At 42.9% G+C, this 22,763-nt stretch overlaps 1 protein-coding gene across 15 annotated transcripts in view; it reads right to left on the bottom strand.

The window, feature by feature from the left end:
* ARVCF (ARVCF delta catenin family member) overlaps window positions 1-22,763 on the bottom strand; it is an 892,847-nt gene that overhangs the window by 697,274 nt on the left and 172,810 nt on the right. Inside the window, exon 3 of one of the 15 annotated variants that reach the window (XM_073675670.1) lies at window positions 22,604-22,642. The exons of the other annotated variants lie outside the window; for them this stretch is intronic. The gene's annotated coding sequence lies outside the window, so the exon portion shown is untranslated. The remainder of the gene's footprint in view (window positions 1-22,603; window positions 22,643-22,763) is intronic. 15 annotated transcript variants of the gene reach the window in all.

Consider the following 22,763-nt stretch of genomic DNA (forward strand, 5'->3'; position numbering starts at 1 on the left):
CTCCTCCACCACTGCCGCTCCCTTCACACCTCCCACCATCCATAGTAACACTATAATACATACGGACTTTAAGACGCACCCCTCTACTTTCCTCCAAGATTTTGGAGGAAAAAAGTGCGTCATATAGTACGAAAAATACAGTAATCATCTATCCTAAGGCCATGCTCACACGTTCAGTATGTGGTCAGTATTTCACATCCGTATTTGTAAGCCAAAACCAGGAGTGGGTGATAAATGCAGAAGTGGTGACGAGTTTCTATTCTACTTTTCCTCTGATTGTTCCACTCCTGGTTTTGGCTTACAAATACTGATGTAAAATGCTGACCAAATACTGAACGTGTGAACGTGACCAAAGGATAAGGGATAAGTTATTGATTGGTGGGGTCTGACTGCTGGGACCTGCACCGATCTGCAGAATATGCAACTTTTATCCCCATTAGTATGGAGTGGCAAGCACGACTTGACCACTAATCCATTCATTCCCTCAGTGGCTGCACTTGGCTTTTTCTGGAAGCTCCCAAAGAGGATGAATGGAGTTGCGATCAGACATCCCACCTGCCGCTCCATTTTAAATTGGGGATAAAAGTGCCCTGTCAGGGATGAAATTTCCCCATTCTTCCGATCGGTGCAGTTTCCAATGCTCGGATTCCACCGATCAATAAGTTATTACCTACCTAACCTGTGGATCGGTGATAACTTGTTTTCATCAAGAAACCCCTTAATGCAAAATACCGTAATTGTACATCACAGTTATAGTGGCGGACAGTAGATGTGTTTTACAGTTGACGCTTCACTATAACAGGGATAACAGCTAACAGGTATTTGCATATAGCTGTAGAATGGGCCCCTAGAGTCCATTCCCCCTGTGGGCCCAAGATACCCCAGTCCGACCCTGTATCCATCCATCCACTGGCGGACACAGACAGAAAATGGCCCCTGTGCAAGAACAATATATGGGCAGCCCAAGAGCTCCTAAAAATGCAAAATTGCACCTGCTTTGGTGGTCGAAATGGGCCCCCTTACCTCTTGGGCCCCTGTGCGGCTGCACAAGTTGCACCAATGATATGTCCGCCTCTGTATCTATCCATCTATCTATATCATATGACATACAGTAGTGTTCAAAATAATAGCAGTCCAATATGATTAACCAGAATAATCACTGTTTTTGGTATAAACTATATTACCACATGTCAAACAATTTACCAGTTGGTGCAGTAGATTCTAAGAAAACCAACAGACTCAGCATTCATGATCTGCATGTTTTTGAGTCTGTGTATTTGAATAATAAATTGAAAGGGGGTGTGTTCAAAATAAAAGTAGTGTGGAGTTCAATTAGTGAGGTCAATCATTCTGTGAAGAAACAGCCAGCACATGTTGTACATGCATTTCTCCTTGAAAGCCTGAGAAATATTGGTCATTCGAGACATTGTTCAGAAGAACAGCGTACTTAATTAAAAAGTTGATTGGAGAGGGTAAAACTTATAAAGAAGTGCAGACAATGATAGGCTCTTCAGCTAAAATGATTTCCAATGCTTTAATATGGAAAGAAAAATCAGAGAGACGTGGAAGAAAAACGGTAAACTTCCATTCAAATGGATCGAAGAATAGCCAGAATGGCAAAGGCTCAGCCAATGATCAGCTCCAGGATGATTAAAAACAGTCTCAAGTTACCTGTGAGTACTGTAACAGTTAGAAGACACCTGTGTGAAGCTAATCTCTTAGCAAGAAGTCCCCGCAAAGTCCCACTGTTAAAAAAAGACATGTACTGAAGCAGATACAACACATCAACTGGCCTAAAGAGAAATGGAGAAACATTTTGTGAACTTATGAAATAAAATTGTTTGTCCAAGGACCACAGACATTTCGTCAGATGGTCCCCAAACTCTGAATTCAAGCCACATCACACTCTGAAGATAGTGAAGCATGGTGGTGCAAGCATAATGATATGGGCATGTTTCTCTTACTATGGTGCTGGACCTATTTACTGCATACCAGGGATCATGCACCAGTTTGCATAAATTAAAATACTTGAAGAGGTCATGTTGCCTTACGCTGAAGAGGATATGCCCTTGAAATGGGTGTTAACAAGACAACGACCCTAAACACACCAGTAAACAAGCAAAATATTGGTTCCAGTCCAACAAAATTAAGGTTATGGAGTGGCCAGCCCAATCCCCGGACCTTAAAGAGGTTGTCCACTACTATAGAGAATTCCCCCGTTCATTTAAAAGGTGGAAATAAGATTTATTGTAAGTACCATGTTGCGATTCTTGCCTGTGAGCGGCGCTATTGCTGAACGCCCACCAGGCATCACGTGACCCGGCTGCAGCCGGATCTGGCATCTGATGATGTCACGTCAAATTCCGGATGCAGCCAGGAGTGACCCAGTGACGCGCTCCCCCCTGATTGATGGCCTGTAGGCGGGGTTTCACTGTACGTCACAGCACAGCATCTAGCACGTGCTTTTCCAATGAAAGCAGAGGAGAGGGAAAGCGCTCGGTGGATGCTGGGCTGTGACGTGCTGGGCTGTGCTGCGTCCAAAACCAGGTGTTCTAATGCCGTACTTTTGTTGTCGGGACATGTGAATCCATCGCATATAATGACACTTCAATCGGTCAAAATCTGCAGCGGAGACAAGCGTGTCCGCTACAGAAATTGACATGCTGTGGGTGAGTTTGGGTACTTGGCCACTATCTGGAGCTGCTGCGGGTTTGACGTTGTGTGTTTATACAGCGTCAAACCCGCAGTGTCCAGATGTTACAGCATAGTGGATGGGATCTCTAGAAATCACATGTCCACTATGCGTGCATCTGAGGCTGCGGATCACCTGCGGACACTGACATGCCTTTCAGGTCTTTCAGGACCGCAGCATCTCAAAATTCTCTTGCGGAGTCCCTAGTCTCCACAGCAGAAATTTGACCACTAGAAAGCATTGAATGTGATAAATCCGCATGGTTCAGTGAACACATGTGGATTTACCTGCGTTCAATAGAATGCAACGTTTTGGACGCAGCAAAAATATGCAGCATCCAAAGAGCTGCTACGTCCTGATCGTGGGCACATAACCTAAAATTAAAAAAAAAATGGCGTGGGCTCCCGCGTCATTTTTATAACCAGCAGAGGGAAAGCCGACCACTGGGCGCTGATATTAGTAGCTGGGGAAGGGGCCATTATCCAACAATGTTCCCTGGCTATTAATAACAGCCCAAAGCTGTTTGTTAAGCCTTTACTGGCTAGATTACAGGGAGACCCCAGAAAAAAATGACGTAGGTGTTAGGAGGGCGGTTGCAGACAACTTTATTTTAATGGAACGCAACCGACCCCGGGGTCCGCAATGCAGCCTAATGGACTGCTGCCGAACACTTTCCGGGTGGAAAGGAAAAGCGACAACTAAACAGATAACCCGTCCGTGTTAACAGCACACCAGACCGGGTAAAGCGGTACGCTCTATCTCCGTTAACTGCACGGAGGAGAGATCGACCGGCGACGCACCTAACAATTATCTTAACCCTTCGTGTTAAGGCACACGGAAGGGTAAGACGGTTCGCACAATCTCCAAGAACCGCAGGGAGACGTGCGACCGTGGGAACAGCAGTAGCCCTGTCCTTGATACAGGCGCTACGCTATGGGGATTGGCGCTTAAGCGGTTCACACAATCTCCAAGAACCGCAGGGAGACGTGTGACCGGACTAGGAGCAGTAGCCCTGTCTTCGGTACAGGCGCTACGCTATAGCAGTCAGCGCTAGTATGTGGGTGTGATACCCGCCGGGTATTCGTGCACTCAGCCGGCGTGCTACCGGACTGAGCAGACCCGCTCTATATGGCTACCTGCCTGCATAAAGCTATGGGTCTTAGAGGAGCCCAAGAGTTTCAGCGTGCACACCACAAACAACCAGCTCAAATGATCTGAGTGCGTCGCCATCTTTGTGGGCGGGCCTTTTAAAGACTAAGCCCTGCCCACCGACGCGCTATTGGTGATGAAACCCGTGGACCAATCAGGTGGTGCCAGGTCACCGAGTCCAGTGGGTGCCAACCCACCAATCATGATCCGCCAGGTCACGGACATGCTCAGTGTGGCGAATCCTGGACTTAGACTCCACAAGCCCTGTCTCCCTCTGCAGCCTATGCTTAACACTGCTAGGCACAAATGCCTGGGAGACAATCTGCATGGCTTGTGGAACAGCTAGGCGTTGGGGCTGACAGTGATGCTGAGCAGCATTAGCCCTGGCTGGCCTGGAATGGGAGACTACAGAAGGTCTTGGACCCATTTCAAGTCCAGCACCAGAATGACACCTAACAGTAGGGTCCTATAAAATCTAACCAGAAAAGGCTAAACAGACAGCTGCAGACTGATATTAATAGCCAGAGAAGGGACCATGGACCCTAGCCCCCTCTACGGCTAATAATTTCATCCCTCTGGTGCTTAGCCTCTGCTCTTCCCACTGCCCTGTAGTCATGGCGAGTGGGGTAATGGGGTTGATATGAGCCTTGTATTGGCAGCTGACATGAAGCCCAGGTTAGTACTGGAGAGGCGTCTATAAGATGCCCCCATTACTAACCGCGTAGTAAAGCTTTTTCAATAAAAGACACGGCCAGAATAAAGTATTTTAATTAAATAAAAATACACACGGTTTTAATAATTTTTTTCCCTGCACGCCCAGTCCCCAAATCCCTTGATCTTCTGTAAAAAAAAAATAAAAATAAAAAACAACCATATCCCTCACCTGTCCGCCGTCATTACGTAATCCAGATGGTCCCTCGGCGATCCGGGTCACTTCTACAGCAGTGACATCAGCAATCACTGATGTCACTGCTGTAGAAGACAACAATGTACACTGACAGGAGTGTAAAATCACTCCTGTCAGTGTACATGGCTCTGGTGCAGGAGTGAGGTCACTAGGGTTCATCAGCTGAAGATCAGCTGATCAGCGCCGGTGACCTTAGCATCAGTGGTACGTGAGAATGTTCCCACGCAGCACCGGTGCCATAAAGTGAGGTCCCGGAGCTCTCAGCTGATCTTCAGTTGAGAGCTCACGTGACCTCAGGGCCTGGCAGCGCAGTGATGTACACTGCCGGGAGCAAGCGCCGGTCGCCAGGCTGATCACATCGCCGGGGACATCGCGAGGACCAGGAGGACACCGAGGGGCGCCGAACAGGTGAGAATAGGTGTTTTTTTTTACTTTTTTTTTTTTTTTTTACACAGCTCGCAGCCCCGGCTCAGCTGAGGACACCACTAATCCCCTCAGCTGTGCCGATTTCGCTGTTATCAGTGGGACTGGCGGTCAGATGATAGGAGCAGCAGTCTTCCCCATCCGACCCGGGTACCACTCCATGTGCATTTTTGCAGTGTATTTGACTCATTGACTAGTCAAATACGCAGCAATCAACCGCAGTAAATACGCAGATATGTTTATACCTGCGGATTTGCTGTGGTTAATTAAAGTCAAACGCTGAAGAAGCGCTACACAGAATGGACATGCTGCGTATTTAAAAGCAATGACAATCCTGAGCGGAAAATTCCGAATCATGTTCACAGCACATCAGGATTGTCATTGCATTAGCTGGCAGATGGATTACATAGCGTTTCTGATGCATTTCCGCACGGAGAAAACGCATCAAAAACGCTACGTGTGCACTTAACCTAAAGGTTTTATGCTCAACTCATGTTTTTGAACTCACTGCTATTATTTTGAACACTACTGTATGACTGTATGACACATGGCAGTATACATTATGCATGGTCATGGGTTGGAGGCAGAGCACTGCATTGGTTTATTCAGCACTGTCATGGTCCATCTCCTCTGTTTCACAGCTTGACTGTGGCAATAAATGGCTCCCTTTAGTCCACCAATAGTAGTAAATGGCATACAAGTTTGTATACTGTGCTGCCAATGAACCCTCTAAATAAAAGAGAAAAACTATTTGGTACTGTCTTATAAATAGACAGATAATAGATAAATAAATACTGTATATACTTGAGCATAAGCCGACTTTTTCAGCGCATTTTTTATGCTGAAAAAGTGTTAGAACCCTCCTGTTTGTTTTTTCCATCTTGTGTTTTGCGGTCACGTGACCATCTGCCTTTAGATTCCAGCTCCGCCCTTTTGGCTGTGCTGGACTTCAGTGTTGTTTGACTGTTTTGCTAGCCAGGTGCTTATGTGCCTATCTCTGTCAGTTTGCTTGGACCTTCTGGGACCTCTAGTACCTTTTTGTCAGTTTATCTTTTTGTGTTCTGCAACAACTTCTCTGTTTAGGAGGTGTCCCATTTTTGTTCCAGTCCTTAGTTCTTTAAGGGACCCCTCCCCTTATGCTTTAGGTCTTCATTCATACTAGCCGAGGACTAAGGTGGGTCAGTTCGCTAGGAACAGGCAGCCCGCTACATCGTAGGGATTCAGCTTAGTCTTACTGGTTTGAAATCTATACAGAGATTTTGGGGTTTTGCCAATTATTACAGGAAATTCATTAAGAATTTTTCTGCAATTGTTAAGCCTCTAACCGATCTCACCAGGAAAGGTGCGAATACGGTCCAGTGGACTACTGAGGCCATTGAAGCGTTTAAGTATCTCAAAGAGAGGTTCAGTTCTGCCCCTATCCTTATGCAGCCTGATGAGACCAAGCCTTTTTTGGTCCAGGTCGATGCTTCATCGGTGGGTTCGGAGCAGTTTTGTCTCAGGAGAACAGGGATGGAATACATCCTTGTGCCTTCTTTTCAAAAAAAAATTCTGAAACTGAACTGAATTATGATGTTGGAAATCGGGAGTTGCTGGCTATTAAACTCGTGTTTGAACATTGGCGTCATTTTTTGGAAGACGCTAGATTTCCTATTCAGGTTTTCACAGATCATAAGAATTTGATCTATCTGGATGCTGCCAAGCGCTTGAATGCCTGTCAAGCTAGGTGGGCACTTTTTTTTTTCTCTGTTTCATTTTTCTGTTACCTATATCCCTGGTACTAAGAATGTTAAAGCCGATGCTTTATCTCGCAGCTTCTCTCGTACAGTCGGTGCCGAGGAGGAGGAGAGCATTTTACAGAAAGGAGTTGTGGTGGCGGCATTGGACTCCGTTTTGGAGAATGGGATTCTGAAAGCTCAAGATGATGCTCCATCTAACACTCCCCATGGGAGGTTGTTCGTGCCTAGAACCTTTAGGAGAGATTTGTTTGTGAAGTGTCATGAGTCTCTGTTCACAGGTCATCCAGGAGTTTCTGAGACTGAGGTCAAAGGCTTCACATACTCCTGCTGGGGGGTTGCTTTGCCCTCTGGAGGTTCCTAGTGCGCCTTGGACGCATCTCACAATGGATTTTATTACTGATCTGCCTGTGTCCGAGGGTTTTACTGTCATCTGGGTGGTCGTGGACTGTTTTAGTAAGATGTGTCATTTGGTTCCATTCAATAAGTTGCCCTGCACCAAGACTCTCGCTAAGGCACTTTTTAAGGAGATTGTCAAGCTTCATGGCGTTCCCACGGATATTGTTTCTGATAGAGGACTTCAGTTTGTGGCTCGCTTTTGGTGTGCTTTTTGTGACAAGTTGGGAGTCCATTTGTCATTTTCGTCTGGGTATCATCCTGAGTCTAATGGACAGACTGAAAGAAAGAACCAGGATGTTGAACAGTTTTTGAGTTGTTTTGTGGCAGACAATCAAGAGGTGTGGTCTGAGTTTCTGCCTCTCGCAGAATTTGCTCTTAACAATCATACATCCTCCTCAGCTGGGTGTTCTCCTTTTTTTTGTTGTACTGGGAGACATCCATCTTTTGGTTCGTTCTCCAAATTGGGGTCGGCAGTGCCGGAGGAGGAGAAATTTTCTGGTGATTTGGAGTTTGGACTAATGTACGTTGCAACCTTCAAGAGGCTAACAAGAAGTCCAAGAAGTATTTTGACAGGAAACGTAAGGAGGTTTTGTTTACTGTGGGTGACATGGTTTGGTTGTCCTCAAGGAACTTGCGGTTGAGGATTCTCTCTAAAAAACTGGGTCCTAAGTTTGTGGGTCCATTTAAAGTGCTTCAGGTTATTAACCCGTCTGCGGCTAGGTTGGATGTCCCTACTTCCTGGAAGATTAATCCTGTGTTTCATGTTTCCTTGTTGAAAAAAGCTGATATATCTGATAGGGATGCCACTGTCACAGTATCTCCTGTGGTGGAAGACGGAGAATATGAAAATTCTCAGTTAGAACCCTCCTGTTTGTTTTTTCCATCTTGTGTTTTGCGGTCACGTGACCATCTGCCTTTAGATTCCAGCTCCGCCCTTTTGGCTGTGTGGGACTTCAGTGTTGTTTGACTGTTTTGCTAGCCAGGTGCTTCTGTGCCTATCTCTGTCAGTTTGCTTGGACCTTCTGGGACCTCTAGTACCTTTTTGTCAGTTTATCTTTTTGTGTTCTGCAACAACTTCTCTGTTTAGGAGGTGTCCCATTTTTGTTCCAGTCCTTAGTTCTTTAAGGGACCCCTCCCCTTATGCTATAGGTCTTCGTTCAGACTAGCCAAGGACTAAGTCGGGTCTGTTCGCTAGGAACAGGCAGCCCGCTACATCGTAGGGATTCAGCTTAGTCTTACTGTAGGGATAGCTTTCCCCTCTCTTTCCTTAGTACTTGTTGCAGAGCATAACAAAAAGCCCCCCTCGTCTTATACTTGAGTATATATTTACATTCCGGCTGTGAATGGTAGGGTGGGTGGGCGGCGGTGAAGGAGAGGGGCACAGGCAGTAGTAGCAGTAGCCGCTGCTGCAGCCATCACGTGTGCCCGATACTAAAGAGAATGAATATTAACTCTTCTCCACTCCCATGGGAGTGGAGAGGAGTGAATATTCATTTTCTTTAAAAGCGCACACTGTCAGTAGCAGCCATCGGCTCCTGCAGTGGCTCAACGATCCTCTGTGCCCGCTATTAGAGAGTATGAATATTCATGAGGGGGCCATGCATACCAGGATTGGGGGTGAGGCAGCCATGCATACCAGGATTGGGGATGAGGGGGCCATGCATACCAGGATTGGTGAGGAGTGGGCAATGCTTACAAGGATGGGGAAATTTACCAGTAGCAGTTGCATTTCCCACCCTAGGCTTATACTCAAGTCAATAAGTTTTTACAGTTTTTTGTGGTAAAAGTAGGTGCCTTGGCTTATATTCGGGTCGGTTTATACTCGAGTATATATGGTAGATATGAGATAGATAGGATAGAGAGATAGATAGAAGGAAAGATAGATGACAGAGAAATTAATAAATTGATATTTTATCTGCCCGTGTATGTTTGGTGCACAGTATAAGGAACAGAGCACTGGGACCTGGGGGGTTTATATCATGTCTGACAGATGCTGCAGCAGACGGCTGGATCCTTTCCTTCGACTGAGGAGACACCTGACAATCCAGAGTGATAAAGTTGCAGGGGTCAGGACACTACCAAGTTGATATGGGGGAGGGGGGATTGACCATGGCAGTACTGAATAAACCAATGCAGTGATCTGCCTCTGCTCCCTGTATGACACATGGCAGGATACATTATGCACTGTCATGGGTTGTATAGCAGAGGATCACAGCGTGTATTTGCATCTTCTTGCTGACATGATGCTACTAGAAGGGAGCACACCCCCTGTTCTTGGACTAAATAAAGAGATATCAGGGGACGGGCAGCTAGAAACAGCCTGGAGCAGCCACGCTCCTCTTCTTAGAGGTGCTGTTCCTTACAGGGGGGCGCATCACACTGGTGTGTGACGTAATGACCCAGACAGGAGGGGGGAGCAGTGAGGATCAGCTCCTGTCACACAGAATTACAAGGGTTATAATGATAATTAAAGTGCATGTCCTTTAACAATGACTGGAATTACACTGAAATGACTCCTAGTGAATAGTCCATGTGTATATGTGAATAGGCGATGTGGTGTATTATTCTATTCAGGGGTTGTCCACCTGTCACCTCCAGTGCCTTCGCTTAGTAAATGTGTCGCAAGTGCAAGAAGTAGTAAATGTCAGTTTGGGGCTGGTCACACTCCTCTTGCTGCTGCCATTTGATAAATCTGCCACATTTTTAGACTGTTTTGTCTAAACTGACACCACCTAGTAGTTGGCTTACCTTGTGCCAGAAAAGAGTCCTACAATTTTGGTGCAATTTCTGGTGCTCGGTGCAGAATATTAAACCCCTCCCCTCTACGGTAAGCCACACCCCTTCTCAGCTAAGCCACGCCTCTCAACAGACAAGGCGCATAAAGTGTTTAAAACAGGAGGAACAAGTCATGAAATATAGTTTCTGCCACACATAACTACAGAAGTATGTCCCATTTAGCTGATAAATCTCTCCTAGTGGCTTCTCATTAATAGTAAAATTTGTATTGAACATAAAACTGCAATCTTACGACTATTACATACATTACCAGCCTACTTTATACACGTTCAATTGCCATCACAAGTTATTTTACCCCAAAATATCTCTGCAGCTCCCCCATATAACTGTATGAAAAGTATGATATATATAAGTATATGCCCAAAAATTATCTGTACAGGTTCATATATTAGCCAGCAGTATGTGAAATATGTAATAAAATACACAATAGTACAATATTAGTGTCCTGTCCTTTTAAATCTACAAATACTTCTGTCACCATGGTAACTGCATTCATACCCAGCCAACAGGATTGCTCGGTTTGAATTTGAAAAAAAACAAAAAACTTGTGAGTTTGTTACATCTCATCTGAGTGTGAAGACAGACACCAGCAATCAGCGCGAGATTATAGGTATAACACGTGATATAATATAACGAGATCCCAATACTTACCCCCAGCTCTGCTCCTCCATGGGGAATAGCCCTGGAGCACGCATAACGGCCCAAAGTATAGTACTGCTAGAACTCTGCACGATATATATCACATAATAAAGGGGTGCTCCCATTGGAACAGGTCATCACCTATCTGCGGGATAAGTGAGATAGGTGGGGGTACATCCGCTGGGAACTCAACTAATCCCTATTAGTACCCTCCCTCGACCATGGCTCCATTCATTCCCTAAGGGGCTGCTGGATAAAGCTGAGTACAGCACTCCTGCAGTCCCCATGGAGAATGAATGGAGCGGCGGTCAAACATGTGCACCTCGCTCACTTCTAATGGGGATAAAAAATGCCCTGTTCTGGTGATTGCTGGAGTTTCCCACGGACGGACCCCCACTGATCTATAAGTCATCACCTAGCCCATGGAGAAGGTGATAACTTGTTCCAACTGATCATAACCCTTTAATGAAGCTCATAAAGAACAGTATATAGCCTACACATTTCCCAATTTTGCCTTTCCCCAGCAATGCCCCTGAATTTATAGCCAATGTTTCTAAGGCCAAAGAAATATGAACCAATTACCAAACCCTCTGCTGATGGATCCGGATGTTTTACAGGACTTGGATACTTTTCGTCAAGTGAATATATCAGCGGGCACCATGGGGATCGAGTATTCTGCCAGCGCTGGACCAGGTAGTATCCATCAGCCTGTGATATCTGACCATTCTCTATACTGTTATTACATGGGTTTCTGGGGCTTTAATTTAAACAGCCTGTCCATCTTTGGGCACATTCTTTTCTTTTTTTACTTAAGGCTGTGTGCCCATGATGCGTTTTTTAAGCGTTTCCGCAGCGGCAAAAACGCTGCAGAAACGCTTAAAAAACGCTTGGTAGAAGGCCTGCCATGTTCCCCAATGATAATCTGCATGTGCTGTGCACATGCTGCGGAAATTTCCCCTGCGGATTATCATTGCGGAGAAAAACGCAGCACTACCAATTATTTTGTGGAAGCGCTGCGTTTTCGCCACCATTGACTTGCATTGGAACGCATGGATTAAGCATCATATTATATGTAGATGCGCATTCCATACGTTCCAATGTGCGGATGGTACCCGGGTGTGGAGGAGAGGAGACTCTCCTCCGGACCCGGGTACCATAGAACCTGTGAAAAAAAGAATAAAATAAAAAATAAATGTTATATTTACCTTCTGATGGCCACCGCTGTGCTCGTCCTCCCATGCCGGCAGATCGCGGTGGACTGAAGGACCTGCACTGACGTCATAGTCATGTGACGGGTCACGCGATGCTGACGTCGGCAGGTCCTTCAGTGTACCGCGATCTGCTGGCAGTCAGGACGGAGCGAAGCAAGACTGCGAGGGCCATCGGAAGGTAAGTAATGATTTATTTTTTTATTTTTAACCATTCTTTGGGGTCACACTATATAAATCCATGCCGTTTGCATGGATTTATATAGTGTGACCAAGTTGACAAGCACTTTCCAAGTGATGCTAAAATCGCTTGGAAAGCGCTTGTCAACCCGCATGCAGAAATGCATGTGAAGAACGCTTCACATCCGCATGTCCCTGGCAGGAAAACGCATGTACAATCCGCATGTACAATCTGCATGCGTTTTATCTGCCAGGTGAGACGCAGAAACGCTCAGGAAAAATCCGGAGCATTTCTGCATCGTGGGCACATAGCCTTAATGCATATACTTAGTGGTAAAAATTATTTTTGTAACTAAGTTTCATTGAAAATTTTGCATGGTTTGCCTTATATAGCCACTGTGCTGTATTGTCTATTGCTGTTTGCAGAACTAGTTAACTGACAATCCATCAGTGAGCTCCTTCTGACAGTTTTAACATATATAAAAAAATTTAATTACTGCAGCTTTAATGGGATTTATCAAGTCTATAGTACTTTTCTGACTAACTAAAGAATCAAAAACCTTAAATACTCAGTGGAAGCTGACAGCACAAGTGAGAACACGACCTAAGCGTAATCTATAGGGAGAGAAGGACATTATTCACTCCAGTTTCCTGCAGCCCCTCCGGAGAAGAGATTGCTGCACAGTAGTCAGCATTCTGCATTACATGTAAATGGAAGGAAAAACACACTTGTACTTAGCGGGATGAGGGGCAGCGTGGCGATCAGTAGTGGCGCTCTGTCGTGACCTCTCTGTACGATTAGGAATGCTCCTAATATCTGGTTGTGTTTTCTGCACATTACGTCACACCTGAGGAAAAGCTGAAAAGACTGGCGTATTGTGTGAAGCTTCTCCCTTCACCCCTCTACAAGAAGGAGGTCAGTGAGACAACTAATGGAAACGCTACTGCCTCTTTTATAAGGTAATTGTGTATTCGGATCTTCCTAGTAATCCTCCTAACGTCATCTCTTCTCTTACAGCGCCTGATGCCGACCAACCCCATTGCCCAAAGAAGATATGCCGTAGGTAATGAAGCCAGGGAAAAAAAGGAAAAGTGAAGAAAGACACAAGGAACTAAAAGAACTGTGCAAGTACCTGGACGAAGAAGAAGACGAGAAAGAAGAGAATGAAGAAGAGGAGAAAGAAGCAAAGAAGATAAAACCGGACACCACGGAAAGGGAAGAAAGAAACAAGACACTAAAAGAACTTTGCGCCTACCTGGATGAAGAGGAAGATGAAAAGCTGGCAAAGAAGATCAAACTAAACTTTATGATCTCTACATGAAGAAGCAGAACATGAAGCAGGACCAGGCCAAAATCTGCCATTACATCAACCGGTATATTAGAGGAAAGAGGAGCATCATGTTGACCGTCCTGCTGGGACCTCTCTGCCGATAACATCACATACGGCAATACCGGCTGGTAAGTATAAAACTACCAAATTAATAATAGCAGCATAATAGTAATATAGTGATAGTATATCGGTATTAGTGTAATAAGAGTAATAATATTAGTGATAATAATTAGAAAGTAAGAAAAATAGTAATAAAATAATAGTAGTAATAGTAGTAGGTAGAATAGCAGTGTGATCCAGGGTTCTAAGACTGATCGTCTTTTCTCGGGGTCATAAAGGAATTTTTCCCCTGTGACACAAATTGTCTGAAGGTGTCCAGGGGATTTGGCCTTCTTCTGGATCAACAGTGTGGGCATAGGGTAGTATTAGTAGTGATAGGAAAGTTAGAATAATACTATAATAAGATAGCAAGATGTTAATAATAGTAACAATATCAAATTATTACATTTATAAAAAATAAAAACAAATTAAATCAATAACTACAGTAGTACAATAAGTAGTGTAATATTAATTCTATTACTTATAATAACATTATTAATTTTTATCCAAGGTTCAAGGACTGATCGCCTTTTATCGGAGTCAAGAAGGAATTTTTCCCCTGTGACGCAAATTGGCTGAATGTGTCCTGGGATTTTTGCTTTCTTCTGGATCAACAGCTTTAGGCATAGGGAATTTAGTAATACCATTATTTAAATCACAAGAGTAATAAAAGATTATAAAACTAATTAAAAAAATTATATTATAACAGGTACATTTTTAATTGTAATAGTGCAGCAATAATAAAAATGGTAGTAATAATAATAATATTAATTATTATTATTATTAATACTACATTTGTGAGGCCTAGTCCCAGTTAGTTAGTGTAGTGTTAGTGTAGGGACTCATCTGAAGAGTTCGCCTTGACGTTGGCAGATGGGCTCGCACAATTTGCTCAAAATGTGCGCTAAGAACCTCATATTTCTATGTACAGGAGATATAGCAGTAATACCATTCAGGAGATACACATCTTTGTACACACATTTTGTTATTTACTTTTGTGCAGCACCACAGGGCAGGTATACAGGTACAGGACGTTCATATCTAGTGAGAGTGCTACAGTGATATAACTGGGCCTTAAGGGTAAAATGCTGATAACTATAGATCCTGGAAACAAATAGGAAACTAGACCTTGTAAGTAACTGGTTCCCAACAAGTGATGAATATGTACATGGCAGTCAGGTATCAGGACCCACTCTATAGGACACATTTTCATCAGGCAGGTGCAGTCAGGGATCCTACAAGATCTGCGGCAGTCGTGTGGCTGTATAACAGAGTCCCGCTCCTGCCTCAGCCGCCAGCAGTAGAGCCAACCCTGATCCTGGCAACTTAAACCCTTGTATGAAACAGTCAGTGTCAACCACAGCATATAGGCACTTTAGACAGGAGAGGGAGGAGTGATCATGGTGCCAATGAGTTTCTATGGCAACCATGATCTAATAATGGACCCCATGACAGCCATCATACTGATCATATTAGACCCTGGCTGAGGAAAGGTCTATGAGGACACCGGTCAGAGTTATGTTGTCTGCTCTGCAGCTATTAGAAATATCTAGGGCTGATTAGTTTGTCATTTGTAAAATTGGATCTAGCCATGCCCCTCAGCAGCTAATATGTCTACTAATATACGATCAGGGCTATTGTGCTCCTGCATTGGTCAGAGGAGCTCAGTCTTCAGCAGGAGCTGGCCGAGGAGAAAGGAGCGACTTGCATGGAGCGGCTGCACAAGAATCAGCTCACAAGGTGGAGATTTAGCTGGAGACGCGGTGCCCAGGCTGTGATGTGCTGTGCAGGCTGCATAGTCGCTGCTTCCTAAGACCCCAACTTCACCCCTAACAGGCACAGCAGAGCTTGGAGGGCTGCAAGTGAACGGACTGTCAACAAGTGACTCATGATTTATGTTGTTTTTACAAAAGTCAATTTCAGAACAAAATGTTAATATGGCCATACGGTATATCAGGCAAAAAACAGCAAATGTTTGGTAACTGTTTCAAAAATTGTAATTTAAAAATGTTGAAAATAAGCGTCACTGTAAAAAATTGTTTAGCTTTCACAACTAAATGCCAATATTGCTTTAAGAAAATTAAAACGAATTATCAAACTCCATTAACATTTTGGCCATTTTTACTTGTTATTTTAGTGAGTATTTTGCTCTAATATCCCTAAACTAAAGCTAGAAATAATGGAACGCTTTTCATTTATTCTGTATTTTGGCTACCCTTTGTAGTGGAAATCTTCTCTTGGTACTGCAGAGTATAATGAAACACTTTTGAAATCGGGTGTGATATAGCACCATAATACCACCAACCGGGAATCACTGGATCAATAGGCACCCAGTTAAGTATTCATGTGTTAGGCTAAGTGCCCACGATGCAGAAATGCTCTGGATTTTTCCTGAGCGTTTCTGCATCTCCCTGGCAGAAAAAGAGCATGCGGATTGTACATGCGTTTTTCCTGCCAGGGACAAGCGTTTGTCACACGTTTTGAACATGTGATTTTGCATGCGGGTTATCAAGCGCTTTCCAATCGATTTTAGCATCACTCGGAAAAGTGCTTGACAACTTGGTCACACAATATAAATCCATGCAACCGGCATGGATTTTATATAGTGTGACCAAGTTAGTTAAAAAAAAGAATAAAAATAGTAAAAAAAAAACAAAACAAAACATTATACTCACCTTCCGATGGCCCCCAGTCTCCTTCTCCGCTCTCCCGGAGGCCCACGGTGGTGGGTCGCGTAACCCGTCACATGACTAAATGACGTCATGGAAGGCCGCATCACTAAGGAGAAAGGGGGCCATCAGAAGGTGAGTATAATGGTTTTTTTTATTTTAAATTCTTTTTTTACAGGTACTATGGTACCCGGGTCTGGATGAGAGTCTCCTCTTCTCCAGACCCGGGTACCATCCGCACATTGAATCACTTAATATCCGCATGTGCACATGTAGTCATGCGGATATTAAGCGATTCAATGCAAGTCAATGGCGGCAAAAACGCCGCGCTTACGCAAAATAACGAGTGCTACGAGAGTAGCAGCATCTTCCAGGTGGCCTTCACCCTTGACCCTAAAATACCATTAACCTTGTCACAATGCTGACCTATTATAACTGTACCCTTGATTTATTAAAACATTTTTGTGCTACTTTTGAATGTAAAGTTAGCTCCAGAAATATTTGGACTGTGACAGGATCTTTGTAATTTGAGCTCTGCATGCCACTATTTTTTATTTAAAATTAAACAACTGAGATGCAATTGAAGTATAGCCCTGTACACTTCAGAATTAATCCGGCTGCTTCTGTCTTCATTCACATCATCAATAAACACTAGTCACCCAGTGCCATTGGAAGCCATGCTTGCCCATGCCATCACAGTGTCTCCACCATGTTTTACAGAGGATGTGGTGTGCTTTGGATCATGAGCCGTCCCAAGCCTTCTCAATAATTTTTTCTTCCCATGATTCTGATACAAGTTGATATTAGTTTCATCTATCCAAACAATGCTTTTCCAGAACTGATCTGGCTTCTTTAGATGTTTGTCTTTGGCAAAGTCTAATCTTACCAGTGTATTTTTAAGGCTGATTAATGGTTTGCACCTTGTGGTGAGCCCTCTGTATTTGCTTTCATGAAGTCTTCGCTTTGTAGTGGACTTATATCTCAGTATCTCAGCATTCAGTAGATACTGAAAGACCTACATCCTGGAGAGCGTTCTCCACTTGTGTGCATGTAGTGAAGGATGTTTTTCTCACCATGGAAAGGATTCTGCGATCCTGTGCGATGTTTTTTTGAAGAATGTACCAAACTGTTGATTTGGCCACTCCTAACATTTTTGCAATCCCCCTGATGGATTTCTTCTTTTTTTTTTCAGCCTAATGCTGGTCTCTTCTATTGAGCACTCCTTTGACCAAATGTTGTCGTTTCAAAGCAACAGCTTCCAAATGCACGCCAGCTATTTTGGCACAATTTTTTTACCATTTTGAAAAGCATGGGACTAAAGATTATCAAACCAGGTCAAAGACAAAAACGGCATTTTTTATTTTGCACAAAATCCATGAAGCAAATGTGCTATATTTAATGCTATATTTAAGAATTTGGCAAGGAAAAAGTCAAAGAAAATACAAGACAAGAAAGAAAAGTGATTAAGCAAAATACGTAAAAGATGAATTGGAGCAAAGATACTCTGAGGCCACCATGTGTAACATCAGATTATATATGGGAGATTAGGATTCATAAATAAAATAAAAAAATAAATTTACATCAGAGGGTCTTTTCGTCATAGACTTATAGAAGAAATTTGACCTCTAAAAACATTTTCTTCATTACTTTGGTTCCCATGGTTGCTTGTTAACGACTGAGAGACTCTATAAGAAAAATGTATTAAGTGATGCAAAAAAAAAGTGAAAAAGAGTTAGGCAATTGTTTGTTATGGGCAACTGCTCTTTTCCCTTGTATAAACTTCGGTATATCTTCAGCATTGTGATTCTACTGTGTGTATACTTCCAAACAGATGTATGCAGATATATGTGAAGACTGACATAGAAATAAACATTGAAATATCAAATGCAGTGACATTACCCAATAACAATTGAATATACAAGTCTAGGCAGCACAACTTGTTTAGGGCATATATAGAGCCAGTGGGCATGTTCTTGGAGAGCTGACCATTTGCTCAGTAAGCTTCAGAACCCAAAGATGGAACAGCACTCAAAAATAAGCAGGTTTGCCTCAAACAGATTTATTGCTTTTTTTCCAGACCCACAAAGACACACCGCATTAATGAATGTATCGTCTTGTGAGCGCAATATTTCAGGTATCGGCTCCCTCTTAAGGCAAGAGCCAGTGGCGGGAAACATCAAAAGATCATGGTGGTTTCAGTGAGATGACATAATGAGTGATTTCACTGTAAGACTCAGGCCATGTAGAATTATAACCAAGAAGTAGGAGAGGTGAGCAATGGTGTGTTACCTGATAACCGGCATGTAATTTTATCTTGGGTGAAAGCTGTTTCAGGCTTTGTTCCTGTCTGACTAGAGATCATATCACTAAATGCTAAGTCTAAGGGAAATCTGTCAATGTGTTTCCCTCCTCCTCACCTTCCCAAACTAAATACACGTGCATGTAGCACTGTCACAGGTACTGTGACAGAGTCACTGGTGATATATGTGAGGGGAGATATGTTTCACTGCGGCAGTTAGCTTCAGTGAACTGAACCTTTAAGTTTTCTCCAGCATGTTATGTGCTGAGAGTTAAGCCACCATTTTCAGAGTGCTCAGTTTTTTGTGAATGACTATAGAGCAGGAGGAAGGTCATTCACCATATCTCGACCTCAAGGGTATGGCTGAGGAACTTACAGTGGGGAAAATGAGCATTTGATACACTGACGATTTTGCAAGTTTTCCCACCTACAAAGAATTGAGAGGTCTGTAATTTTTATAATAGATACTCTTCAACTGTGAGAGACAGAATCTTAAAAAAATCCAGAAAATCACACTGTATGATTTTTACATAAATAATTTGCATTTTACTGCATGAAATACGTATTTGATACAATAAAAAAACAGAACTTAATATTTGGTAAAGAAACCTTTGTTTGCAATTACAAACCTCAGACGTTTCCTGTAGTTCTTGACCAAGTTTGCACACACTGCAGCAGGGATTTTGGCCCACTCCTCCATACACATCTTCTCCAGATCTTTCAGGTTTCGGGGATGTCGCTGTGCAACATTGAGTTTCAGGTCCCTCCAAAGATTTTCTATTGGATTCAGGTCTGGAGACTGGCTAGGCCACTCCAGGACCTTAAAATGCTCCTTACAGAGCCACTCCTTAGTAACCCTGGCTTTGTGGTTTGGGTTATTGTCATGCTGGAAAACCCAGCCATGACCCATCTTCAATGCTCTTACTGAGGGAAGGAGGTTGCTGACAGAAATCTCGCGATACATGACCCCATTCATCTTCCCTTCAGTACTGTGTAGTTGTCCTGTCCCCTTTGCAGAAAAGCAACCCCAAAGTATGATGTTCTCCCCACCATGCTTCACGGTTGGGACAGTGTTCTTGGGGTTGAACTCATCCTTCTTCTTCCTACAAACACGGTAAGTGAAACTGATACCAAAAAGTTCTATTTTGGTCAAATCTAACCACATGACCTTCTCCTATGTCTCCTCTGGATCATCCAAATGGTCATTGGTGAACTTCAAATGGGCCTGGACATGTGCTGGCATGACCAGGGGGACCTTGCGTGCCTTGCAGGATTTTAATACATAACGGCATCGTCTGTTACTAACTGTAATGTTTGAGACTGTGGTCCCAGCTCTCTTCAGGTCATTGACCAGGTCCTCCCATGTAGTCCTGACCTTTCTCAGAATCATCCTTACAACACGAGGCGAGACCTGGCATGGAGCCCCAGACCGAGGAGGATTCAGTCATCTTGTGTTTCTTCCATTTTTTAATAATTGCACAGTTGTTGCTTTTTCAACAAGCTGTTTGCCTATTGTCCTATAGCCCATCCAAGCCTTGTGCAGGTCTACAATTTGGCCCCTGGTGTCCTTAGACAGCTCTTTGGTATTGGCCATGGTGGAGAGGTTGGAGTGTGATTGATTGAGTGTGTGGACAGGTGTCTTTTATACAGGTAATGAGCTCAAACAGGTGCAATTAATACAGGTAATGAGTGCAAAGTAGTAGCGCTTCTTAACGAAAAAATAATAGGTCTGTTAGCGCCAGAATTCTTGCTGGTTGGTAGATGATCAAATACTTATTTTCTGCAATAAAATGCAATTTAATTATTTAACAATCATACAATGTGATTTTCTGGATTTTTCTTTTTAGATTCTCTCACAATTTAAGTGTACCTATGATAAAACTTGCAGACCTCTCTATTCTTTGTTAGTGGGAAAACTTGCAAAATCGGCAGTGTATCAAATACTTATTTTCCCCAATGTAAATGCTCAGGCACTTTTTTTTTCTCTGGTGTGGTTTGGAGAAGGAAGTCTCCAGACTGAGTGGAAGCCAGAGAGCTCCACAGAAGGACTCTGCTCAACTGTTTTGTGTTACCCGGAGCGGGCAAAACCACGTTCACCGATGAACTGTGCTATACTTTATCTTTTTCTTTCCCGTTATCCCAGAGAGGCCATGTTTAATTTGTGGAACCCTGATGTGGTTTATGCCATATATTAATAAACCAGCAGGAAGTTAACCCAAGACGTGCTTCCTGTGTCTGCCTCTGTGAGAGCCGAGCAAGTAGCTTTACCAAAGTACGTTCGGCAATACCGTTACTTGGCCAGTCCATTCTTCCATTACTAAGAAATCAGAGTTTGAATTGATATGTAAATGAAGATGTCCCATCCAGCACATCTGTGACATTATTGGTCAGTAATTACAGAGGGAGCTGCCAGCGGTGGATCTCGATGATCTCTGTGCACATGTGCATTCAGTGTGGCAGAACATTCCTCAGACAAGCATTAATAACTTCATTAAAAGTATGCCAAGTTATGTATGTATTTCTGTACGTGTAACTCATATTCGATACAGAATAAATTGAGTTATTTTGAATCTTTTGTTTCCACTTTTTTCAGCATTTGAATATCATTAACACGTCTACTGATCCTGTGATTTCCATAATTTCATGACTTTGCTCTCTTGCGTCACAAGCAAACTAAGCAAATTAAAGGTAAGATAACAGCAATGACAAATACCCTTGTACACATGAAACGCAAATATATATAATGTTAGGAAAGTTAAGAATAAAAATAGTCAATCTCTGGGCAGAGCGTGTTTTTAGATGGAGGAAGGGAATAAACCACTGCCAGACACCTCAAGAGGCAGCTTATCTCCAGTAGAAATAAACGATTGGCATGTTGAAATCCAACTTGCCCAGTTCATTTTTCCTCCAACAACTTGCATCGGGACAGAGTCAATAAACTCATGCACATTAGTCTGCTGGTTGCGCAAGCTGGGCCTATATACATCTAATGCATATAAGAACCTTTAGGGCCAATGGTAGCCTGAAAAAAAATAGTTGGTTAAGGTTTATCTTTATAGTTTTCACCATTTTCTGTCAGGTTTACTTATCTACCATCGAATGATGATATTTTGTGGCTTACAATAAATTCACCTGTCCATTTATAATGATCAGCAAGCTCAGTAGCGCCAATAAAAAACAAAATGATTCCTTTTATCTTAATTACTTAGAATTTATTTTTGCTTTCTCTTTGTTTAGTTATTATTTAATTTCTATTTAAAAATAATCACCTTCATAAAATTTTTTTTTTGTTTTTACAGAAAATACATTGATGTACACAGAGTCCCAGGCTACACTGTAAGGATATACTTGGTCAAAAGTAAAAGGTGACCTTCAGAAAAGAATTCATCATGTGGCATTTTAATATAACATGCTACCATCAAATAGTGCAAAAACATCTTTGAGGTACTCATATGGGGCTAATAGCGTTACAAAGCTGCTCGGCCGCTGCACTGAAAACCCTACTACTAGAAGGAAATGAACTTTATTCCTCCAGGCAGCCTTTGGCTTTCAGTCATAGAGGCAAGGCTTCAGTCACCACTCAGTACATACCACCTGACACTGACTGACAGCCCACTCTGTACTAATGCACTTCTGAGCGGCTGTCAGTCACTGCCAGGGCTTGGTTACAGGCCATCTTATGGTCTTTACTAAGGAGGTAACACACACCAAATGCAATACATGAACATAAAAGCAGATCAGAGTGATCTATTCCTAAAGAATGGCAGAATAATGGGGTACAATACACATTTTTGGGAATGTAACATATTTTAACTGATAGATTTTTTATTTTCTTTGCAAAATGTCCTATTAAATATTTTTACAGTTAAAATAATGGAACCGCCAACAACACATTTCTTACAAAAAAACCCCACTAATCTGCAGGGGTTCTGAACCATTCCTACATCATAGAACTTGTAGTACTCTGAATGTTAAGTTACATATACGTAATTGTAGTCATTTTTATGAATTCTCAGAGCTGTGGTTTTTAAGAACAGCAGTTGTGCATATTTCAGCTCAACAGGCAGAATACTCACAAGCTATGAAGCTTTCCTTGACAGCTTGAGCCAAAGCAACTGCATATAAAGGAATAAATTAGCCATTTTCAGTTGGTTGGAAACAAAAAAAAGATCTTTCAGACAATAGTTATGTAAGGAATCACTGGGGAACAAGTTAAAAAAGGATTTCAAAAGTTCA

Source organism: Phyllobates terribilis, unplaced genomic scaffold, assembly GCF_046119375.1.
Source record: "Phyllobates terribilis strain yellow unplaced genomic scaffold, ASM4611937v1 Scaffold_1__5_contigs__length_1240528914, whole genome shotgun sequence".
NCBI classification, from domain to species: domain Eukaryota; kingdom Metazoa; phylum Chordata; class Amphibia; order Anura; family Dendrobatidae; genus Phyllobates; species Phyllobates terribilis.